Genomic DNA, 10,713 nt, shown 5'->3' on the forward strand with positions numbered 1-10,713 from the left:
AATAGAAAATATAAATATAAAATTTACCATTTTAACCATTTTAAGTGTACAGTTTTGTGGCATTAAGGACATTCACAAGTGTCCATTTAGAACTTTTTCATCACCCCATATCAATTATGCCTCAAATAATAATAAAAGGATGTTCTCCAAAGGTGGGAAAGGCTGCCCTGGCGGCTGTAACTCAGTGGTTAGAGAGTCACAGTTTTGATTCTCAGTCAAGGGCACATACCTGTGTTGCAGGTTTGATCTCTGGCCCAGTAGGGGTGTGTGCGGGAGGCAACCAATCAGTGTGCCCCCCCCTCTTTCTCTCTCTCTCTCTCTCTCCCTTCCACTCTCTTTAAAAATCAATGAAAAAAATATCCTTAGCTGAGGATTGGAAAAAAAAAAAAGCAGAGTGGACAGACCTTTCTGTAGCCATGAAGACAGAAAGAGGAGGGCTGAGTGAACCACCAGGGGACCAGCTTTGGCCAAATGCTGCTTCCAGTGCTGGGGGCAGGGAGGTGGGCAGGGACCTGACCACACAGTACTTGTAGGCCGAGGTGGGGAGTTTGGTCTTACCCCAAAAGCAACAGTTCGCCCTGGGAATGCCTGAGGCAGAAGAGCAATGTGATCACACCTGTATTTGTGCGTGGTAAGGCCTGGCAAGTGGGGAGAAAATCAATCTCAAGTTGGCTCTGACCCTCAGCACCAAGCAGATGCAGTCCCCTCAGCCGGCAGCGAGTGGCTCTGCCTGCACACCTGCCCGGCCGGGGGAGGGCCTGCCAGTGCCAGAGCCTGCTTCAAGCAGGGCCATCTCTGGGCCATCTCTGCAGCTCGGGGACGCATGCTGCACCCTCCCACCACCAGGGGGACACACAGAGGCTGGGACAGAGCCTGCGGGTGGCGCGCAGACCACATTCTGACAGCAAGAGGTTTGGTTTGTTCACCCGCTGAAGCCTGTCCTTCCTCCCTCTACCTTTACTCTCATCTCCTCTTTTATCGAGGAGACTGGGACAAGGGGGACCCCTCGCCCAGCAGATCACGGTCCCCGTTCCCATTCCTTCATCCTGCCTGACATCTCTGTGTCGCCACAGACTCCCCTTTTCTTCCAGGTTTCCTCCCCCTCTCCTCTTCATCTGGAACATCCTCTCCTTTCTGCCCTAAATGAAGGGGTTGCTCCCAGGACTCCTACCTTGGTGCTCCTTTCTTATCTCTCTACACCGTCTTGACCAGCTCTTGGTTCCAACCATGAGCTTGCATTGAATACATCTAAACCTCCCTCCCTGGCCACCATCCCTCTTATGAGCCTTAGTCCCAAATCTGGCAGCGTCTGAAGGCCATCTCCCTGAATCTTCCGTGGCCACCTCGAGTCTTCCGGGGAGAAGGTCTGATTCACCTAGTTCGTGGGACAGCCAGGTGCCAGCCCTGCTGCAGCCGGCTGAGGGCGGGGGTGGGCTGGAGGAGGGAAGGGTGCAGAACTAGCCAAGGTGGGGCAGCGTGGGGAGAACCCTGCAGACAGGAATAGGAGAAGCAAAATCGGGTGTAGCAGAGGTAGGAGGAGAGCCAGGAGGGACTGTGCCAAAGAGGCCAACACAGCAGGGAGGCTTGAGAAGCGTGTGGGCACAAACAGGGCACTGTGTCAGCAATTACCGATTCCATTCCTTTTTTTTCACATTTGAACAAGATGTGTCATACAATGGATGGCATTGGTGGTAGGTTTTCCCCTTCCTTCTTAGTGGTACATCTGTATTATTTTTTGCCACATTTGTTCACCATCTATGATTTTATATATATATATATATATATATATATATATATATATATATATATATATATGAAATATATATGAGCATATATATGTCTGCCTATATGTATATATACATATATGTGTTTGTATTATATATGTATATAATATATACACTTATTACCTGTGGATATATTTATACACATTTATATACAAATGTGACAAAACATTAGTTCCTGAATCTGAGCCAATGGTTCTTAACTGGGGGGAATTTATGTCCCCCAGGGGCATTTGGTGATGTCTGGAGACATTTTTGGTTGTCTTAGTTGAAGGGGTGCTACCAGCATCTGGTGGGCAGAGGTCAGAATGCTGCTAAACATCCCACAATGACAGGACAGGCTCCCACAACAATGAATTATCCAGCCCCAAGTGTTACAATAGTGCTGGGGTTAAGAACCCTGAACTAGGTAAAGGGTCTGGGGAGTCACTGTGTGATAGGCAGTTAGACAGACATGAGCAGAGCAAAGACGATGGGCCAGGTACAGAAGGTCATCAGGGTGGAGAGCCCTGGATGCTTAGCAAAGGACAGTTGTAGGGTGGGACCTCGCCTCCAGGGTGGCCTTGCCTCCCCTAGCATGAGTCATGCAGTTTGGACTCCCCTTACCTTTCCTCCCTAGAGATAATATCTAGGCCTCAGTTGTATTTCAGCTCCAGGCCCAGAAAAGCAACAAAACCAGCCACAGCTGACCTCAGGACCAGCTGCATTGAATGCCAGCGCCCTGTCCTGGTGCCTGCCAATCAATCAGTGGAGACCACAGCCCTGAAAGAACACACCTGGAATATTGTATTATAATACAATCTTTCCCTGGGACCTCTCTAAGATCTCCACCCTTAAAACCATTAGGACCCAGGACCCAGCGCTCTCCTTCCTGGGAGTATACCTGCGCCTTCCCCACCTCCAGGCCACCCCTCTCCCCAGCAGTTTAGCATTAGCTTCCTCACTCCCAAGCTCCAAGGGCTCTTCTTTTGCCTCTATAACTGACTTCCTAAGCCCATTTCTTCTAGAAATTACTTCTACCTCTGTGACTTACCAAATAGATGTTCTCTTACTGTGCGGGTCTTGGCTCTGAATTCTTTCCTAGCAAGAACCAAGTACCGAGGTTGCTGAACCCAAGTTGGGTCTGACCCCACGGGACTAACACCAGTGCCGTTCCTGCTGCCTACAATAATTGTACTTTATTTCAACCTCTCTGTGGGCTTGAAATTTTAAATACAAAGTAGGTGTAAAAAAAAAAAAAAGAAAGAAGTGAGAGAGGAAAAATTCTCAGATTCTCCCTCCTGCAAAGACCAGAGAACAAGGCACTTAGGAAGCTGACACTTGAGGGAAACACAGAGCTGGAGTCACAGGGGTCATGACAGGCTGAAGTTGTGGAAAAGCAGAACCCTAGAGTAAGCGCACTTAGGGACAGAGAGAAGATGGGCACAGAGGGAGATAAAGCGTCAGCAGCTGGCAGAATCGGTGGTCTCCCTACAGTGGGCACAGGAGTGAAGAATCACCACGGCTGCGTTGAGCTCTCTGGCATCTTCTTGGATCCTGGCCCCAAGGGGTCTGGTTGGACCCATGAGGCCCTCACTCATGTCCCCCTGCCCCCCGCCGTTCATTCCTGTTGACCTGCCATGCTCCTTCCTGCCTTTGCACCTGCTCTGGCCCCTAATTTAGTCCTAGTTAATGCCTTCCAGGGGTAGGTTCAGGTTTTGTGGGGCCTAAAGCTTGGTGGCCCTCTTTAAGAAAAAGAAAACAGCAAGAATACAAAATCACTAGAGCTTCATTAGCTCACGCGGAATGCATCCGGATGTCTACTTCTCTTCAGGTCTCAACTCCACCATCACTTCCTTGGTAACATCTACTTGCCCTGTCCCCCTCCCCAACCGGGCCAAATCCTTCCCTGTTTAAGTCTGTGAAGTCCAAAGCAATAGCCACTAGTTACAGGTGGCTATTTAAATTTAAATGAATTACAATGAAATCAAATAAAATATTCAGTCCTTCAGCCTTCAGCAGCCACATGTGGTCTGTGGCTATGGTGTTGGGCAGCTCAAATATACAACATTTCCATCGCTGCAGAAGATTCCATTGGACGATTGCTAGTATATGTTGTCATATCACTAACTGTTGACTATGTACCCTCACTCCCCTCAAGACTGGTGGCCTCATCACTGTCACCCCAGTGCCTGGCACAGAACAGGCCCTCCATAAATATCCAAGGAGTGAATGAATGCTTGTGCCATTCTTATTGCCCCACGAACATCTTTCAAACCTGCCCCTAGACTTCAGGAAACCCCACCCATGCTTCTTAAACAGGGAAAGAGCCTCCCTTTTCCAGGCTGAGGGAAGAAGCTGGCACAGAGAGTGAGCTTGAAAGCTTTGCCCTAGAACAAAAATACACACTCTCCCGTGTATGGGGATATATTCATATCGCCACGTAGGAAAAAGCCTAATACACCAAATATGTGAAAGTGCCGGAGCTTCTCTCCAGATGGGTTAAATGGGTATATACTCTAATTGTCCTCTTTGTGATGTTTGCTTTTCCAGTGTTCCCCATGTACATAATTAAAGGGATGATAGATGGAGTAGGCTCTATGCCCTGAAATGAGAGGGAAGGGATTCAGAAGCCAAGGGAAGTCAGCCTAAAACGTGCAGTCTTCCCTGAAGGCTCTGTGAGGGTGGATGGGGTAGAAAGTCGAGGGGACCTGTTGGGCCCCCCCTAGAGCCTCAGATTTCCCTGTGAAGGGAAGAGGGTGGGAGGAGGCTGGAGCCAGAGGGAGGGGCTGACAACAAAGATTAAAAAGAGGAGAAAAGGCCACTATCCTGGGAACCAGGAAGTCACTGGTGAGTTGAGAAAAATTTTGGTTAAATTCTAACAAGGGGTTTGGGTTGGTTCAGAGGAAGGCTTGACTGTGCATTCAGGAAATATGACCAAAAAGAAAAAAAAACTAAAAAAGAGGAGCAGAATAGGAGCAGAACTGAGTGGCTGGGTCATGCCATTGCTTTTCAAGATTGAGGTCACTGTCCGGCCGGCGTGGCTCAGCGGTTGAGCATCGACCTAGGATCCAGGTGATTGAGGTTTGATTCCCGGTCAGGGCACATGCCTGGGTTGCGGGCTCGATCCCCAGCCGGGGGTGTGCAGGAGGCAGCCGATCAGTGACTCTCATCATTGATGTTTCCTCTCTCTCCCTCTTCTTTCCTCTCTCTGAAATTAATAAAGACATATTTATTTAAAAAAGGATGATTGAGGTCACTAATGGTCTTTGAAGGTGGCAGAGGGGTATGGAGCAAGGATGGAAAACTGTCCCCTGGCACAGCGGCGTTTAACAAATGGCAGCTGAGTGACACAAATTACAGCTAGATCACACCTGAAGTGAGAGTTTGAACTTAAATTACCTGCTTGGAATGGTGAGGATACCCAAGTGTTCAGGGATAAAGTGGCGTGTCCATGATTTGCCTTAAAATGCTAATGAATTAAATAGGGGATGCAAATGAATAAGGCTAAATGTGAGAAGGTGCTGGAGCTGGGGTTTGTTGCACTTCTTTCTACTCGTGTGAGTACGGAAATGGTTATAATAAGTTAATTTTCTAATGTAAAAAAAAAAAAAAAAATTCAGCTCTCAGCTCTTAAAGTTCCACTAACTTGTTTCTCTTTGCTTTCTCGGTTGTGGCCTCACTTTCCCTGGGGCAGTGGAGGCCTCAGGACAGCCCTGTGTCTGTGTCTGTGTGTGTCTGTGTCTGTGTGTGTCTGTGTCTGTGTCTGTGTCCATGTCTGTCTATGTCTGTGTCTGTGTCTGTGTCTGTGTCTGTGTCTGTGCCTGTGCCTGTGTCTGTGTCTGTGTCTGTGTGTGTCTGTGTCTGTCTGTGTCTGTGTCTGTGTCTGTGTCTGTGTCTGTGTCTGTGTCTGTGTCTGTGTGTCTGTTTCTGTGCCTGTGTCTGTGTGTCTGTGCCTGTGTCTGTGTCTGCGCACGCAGAGTGGGCCCGCACAGTTGAATACCTTCCCTGGGTTAAATGTCTTGGTGGTCAGCTCCATAGGGCTGGAGAAATGAAAGGGCAGGATCAGGGACGATCACTATGAAAAGTGTCCCTTTGGGAGCCTCGTAGGGCTGGTGTCAAGGACGAAGGACGAAACTTTGTCAGAGAGGAGGCTTCAATAAGAAACTGGTTCTGTTTTGAACCCTTCCTGTGTCCTTGTGGAGGAGGGGCCAGACCCGGAATCAAAAACATGTGAGGTAGGGACACTTCCCCCTAACAGGGAGATCAGGTCACCTGCTGAAGGTGCGGTCCAGAAAGGGTGGGTAAAAACGGTGATGGCGGCTGGAGTTTGAGTGAAGATGAGGCAGTCCAGATGCTGCAGCCTCTTCCCCTGCAGGAAAGTTGGACGCTATGGGTCTTAAGCCCTCACTTTGACTGCAGTTCCTAATTTTACCTGCCCCGGGCATCCAGCTGTAGGTGTTTGACCAGGATCTGATCCCTTTGCCTCATCTCTGTTGGGGCACCTGCTCTGGCATTTGGTATTCGCCCTCACTTCCTTTATCTCCCAGTCATTGGGGACCTTTGCTAGCTGTCATCAGCTTATTAAGTTGAGATATAATTCACATACCATAAAATCCACCCCATTAAAGTGTACAGTTCAGTGGTTTTAGTGTATTCACAAGGTTGTATAACCATCACCACTGTCTAATTCCAGAACATTTTACCACCTTACAAAGGAACCCCTTCCCGTTAGCTGCCACTTCCTATTTCCTCCCCCTCTAGCCCTGGCACCACTAATTTACTTTCTGTGTCTATGGATTTGCCTATTTGGGACATTTAATATGAATGAAATTACGTAAGATGTGGCCTTGCAACTGTCTTGTTTCACTTAGCACAGTGTGTATCCTAGGTACACCTTGGGCATGCACCTAGGAGTGGAATTGCTGGGCATACGGTAACTCTAAGAACATTTTGAGGCACTGCCAAACTTTTCTACAGTGGCTGCATTTTCCATTCCCACCAGAGCCTGTGGGGGTTGTATTTTCTCCACATTCTTGCCATCACTTGTTCTCTTTTTGACTATACGCCATCAGTTTTGCAACGGTCACTTCCAGTCTAGAAAATGTCTTCTATCCACACGCTATTGCCAAATCTTTCTTCCTCCTCAGTGGACATGTTGCCTAGTGTTATAGTCACCTTTCCTTTCCCTCCCGCTCCTCCGCTCTGTGGGGCCCTGCTTCCATCCTCACTAAAACCCCTCACATCAAGGCTTCATCTCAAGCCCTGCCTCCGGGACAGCGCAGGGCCGAGTGTGGACTTCCCTGCATGGCTCCCTCAGAAGCACCCATTGAATCCTCAACTGCAGGAAGAATCAGACTTGGGTTGAGGGATAAATAACAACAGCAAGTTTCAAGGATTGATTATTTTATCGTCAGATGCCCTCCAGATGGTCCTACCTAGGTCCCTTGGCCCCACCCTCCTGTTAATCACCTTCATAAGTTGTATGAAGTTGAAATAGAAAGTTAACTGCCCTCGGTCATGATGCATCTGTGCATTGGCCTCCTTCCCCAGGCCAGAAGCACCTGAATGGAATGAATGCTGTCATCCTCCCAGTGCCAAGCAGAGTAAATGCTAAATAAATGTGTTAAATGAGATAAATTTGTTGACAAAAGTTTTTGTTTTTATTTATCTTTATTGTTGAAAGTATTACAGGTGTCCCATTTTTCCCCTCCAATTGACCCCCTCCACCTTGCTCCCAACCCCTCCCCAGGCCTTCACCCCGTATTGACTGTGTCCATGGGTTATGCATATATGCATATAACTTCTTTGGTTAATCTCTTCCCACCCTCCACCTCCCTTCCCTCTTTCCTTTGAAATATGAGCATCTACTGCCTGTGTCAGTGTCTCTGGATCTATTTAGTTTATTAGATTGTTTTGTTCATTAGCTTCTTCTTAAAGAAGACCCTTCAACATTTCCTGTAGTGCTGGTTTGATGGTGACAAACTCCTTTAGCTTTTTCTTATCTGTGAAGCTCTTGATCTGACCTTCAATTCTAAATGATAGCTTTGCTGGGTAGAGCAATCTTGGTTGTAGTTCCACGTTTTTCATCACTTTGAATATTTCTTGCCACTCCCTTCTGGCCTGCAAAGCTTCTGTTGAGAAATCAGCTGACAGTCACATGGGTGCTCCCTTGTAGGTAACTAACTGCTTTTCTCTTGCTGCTTTTAAGATTCTCTCTTTGTCTTTAACCTTTGGTATTTTAATTATGATGTGTCTTGCTGTGGGCCTCTTTGGGTTCCTCTTCTTTGGGACCCTTTGTGCTTCCTGGACTTGTAAGTCTATTTCTTTCCCCAGGTAGGTGAAGTTTTCTGTAATTATTTTTTCAAATAGGTTTTCAATTTCTTGCTCTCTTTCTTCCCCCTCTGGCACCCCAGTAATACAAATGTTGGGCCTCTTGAAATTGTCCCAGAGGCTCTTTATACTATCTTCATATTTCTGGATTCTTTTTTCTTTTTGCTCTTCTGGTTGGGTGTTTTTGTTTCCTCACGTTCCAAATTGCTGATTTGATTCTCAGCATCCTCTACTCTACTGCTGATTCCCTGTAAATTATTCTTCATTTCAGTTCGTGTAGCCTTTATTTCAAATTGGTACTAATATGGTTGAGCATCCTTACAAACAAAATTCTGAACTCTGTGTCTGTTAGCTTGCTTGGATCTATTTCATTTAGTTCCTCTTCTAGAGATTTCTTCTGTTCTTTCCTTTGGGACATGTTTCTTTGCCTCCACATTTTGGCTGCTTTCTGGTGTTTGTTTCTATGTATTAGGTAGAGCTGCTATGTCTCCTGGAATTTGTGGAGTGGCTTTGTGTAGTAGGTGTCCTGCAGGGTCCAGTGGCTCAGCCTCCCCAGTCACCTGAGCTGGGCCTTCAGGGGCTCCCCTGTGTGGGCTGTGTCCACTGTCCTGTTGTAGTTGAGCCTTGGTTGATGTTGGCGTCACTGGGAGGAATTGACCCCCAGGCCAATCGGCTGTGAGGACCCACTGCAGCTACAGCCAAAAAGCTGCTGTGCTGGAGACACCCCAATGGAGCAGGATTTACTTCAGTGGGGCTTTGGTGTTCACCAAGTGAGCCCCTTGAGTGTCACTTGTGGATGTGGTAGGGTTGTAATCCAGCGTGGTCGAGTCTGACCACCAGGTGCACTGTCTCTGGGGCCTCCCGGGAGGTGCAAAGTCAGCCTCTGCCAGTGCCTTGCCCAGGGCCACCCAGCATGAGCTACTCAGCAAACCGTAGCTGGCTGCTCCTTGTGCTGGGCTTGGCGTTGTCCAGGAGAGGCCAAGCTATGAGCCAATGCAGCTGCCGCTAGTGCCAGGCCTGGGGCCGCTTATCAAGCCATATGGGGCAGCTGCTGCTTGTTTGAGAGATTTTAGGAAAGTCCTAAGCATGAGGCTTGAGAGGCCACTTGCATAGAAAAGCCCCTGGAAATGGCCCGGATGAGCTGCAGGTGGGGAGGGGCGGGGCCTCCAGGAATCACGGGGCGGGGCCAAAGGTGGGAGTCAGGTCTTGGTGATTCAAACATGGCGCCTGCCTGCCGGCTGTGTGCGGGGAGGACTCGCCACAGGAGCCATGGCCTCTGCCAGCCCTTCTGCCTGGGAGGAAGCCGCCCTCCACCTCTCACCCCGACTTCAGGCAGGTTAGTTCCTCCCCGAGTGTCCCAGGTCCTTTCCGGCTGCTCCCGTCGCTGGGCTCAGAGGGAGCGTCCGAGCGAGTCTGTGCCGGGCCCTTTAGAGGAGCTGCCGGGGCTCCCGCAGCCTCCGCCACCCTCAGGGACAGTCCCCGCTGGTTTCACAGCCCGAAGCTGTGGGGGCGTCTCTTCCGGGCCCTGGAGCCCTGGGCTGGGGGCCTGCTGTGGGGCTGCGACCCCTCACTCCTCCGGGAAACTCCCACCGCCGAGATTCCCTCCCAGGTTTCAACCACAGCACCGGGTGTGGGTTCGAGGCCAAGTCTCCGGGATTCAGCCCCAAACCCCCTGCGTCTCCGCCCCTCCTCCGGGTCTTCATGCCTTTTCAGTTCCCTGGTTGTGGGGCTTCTGTTCAGCCAGATTTCAGGAGGTTCTGAGTTATGGTTGTTCTGTATTTTAGTTGTAATTTTGATGTGGTTGCGGGAGGCGGCAGGGGGTCGCAGTTACCTATGCTGCCATCTTGTTTCCTCTTCCAAAAGTTTTGTTGTTTTTTTTAAATATATCTTTATTGACTTCAGAGAGAGGAAAGGAGAGGGAGAGAGAGAGATAGAAACATCAATGATGAGAGAGGCATTGATCGGCTGCCTCCTGCACACCCCCGACTGGGGATCGAGCCCACAACCTGGGCATGTGCCCTGACTGGAACCGAACCCTGATCGCCTGGATCCTAGTTCGGTGCTCAACTGCTGAGCCATGCCCAGCTGGGCCCAAAAGATTTAAATGTAGAGTTTCATCAAAAATTTAATCTCTCTCAAAATTTATAGCTATCTGCATCTACATGCCTAGTGGCTTCTCTCAGAACCCCAGGGTTCCAATGAGCACAATACTAAAAAACCTTCAGCCACTTGGCCAAAAACTGGGTGTAAAGTCCGAGTACACAGTGCCCCACCCAATCAGATTAGGACTTCCTCTCTTCCAAGGCTTACAATCCTTTCTGCTCATCATTTAAACATCTCAAAAGAAGAAAGCATGCCCACTTCCAGATGATCTCCTTAGCTTGCACATGTCTGCTGACTGGCACGTCTCCATTGTCCCCTAAACGATCTTATCCGTGGCCGGAGAGATCAGAAGGGAGCTCTGCAAGGGCCCCCTCCCCAGCATTCCAAATAAACGTAACTGCACAGACATGAGCTCCTAAACCCAAGCAAGGCAGAGCGCATTAGACATCCTACGAGTTCAAAGACTCAGGAAGCCTGTTAGCATCTGCTCGGGCAGCATGAAGGAACTAGAGCAGTG

This window comes from Miniopterus schreibersii (assembly GCF_964146895.1).
Source record: "Miniopterus schreibersii genome assembly, chromosome: 9".
Taxonomy (NCBI): Eukaryota; Metazoa; Chordata; class Mammalia; order Chiroptera; family Miniopteridae; genus Miniopterus; species Miniopterus schreibersii.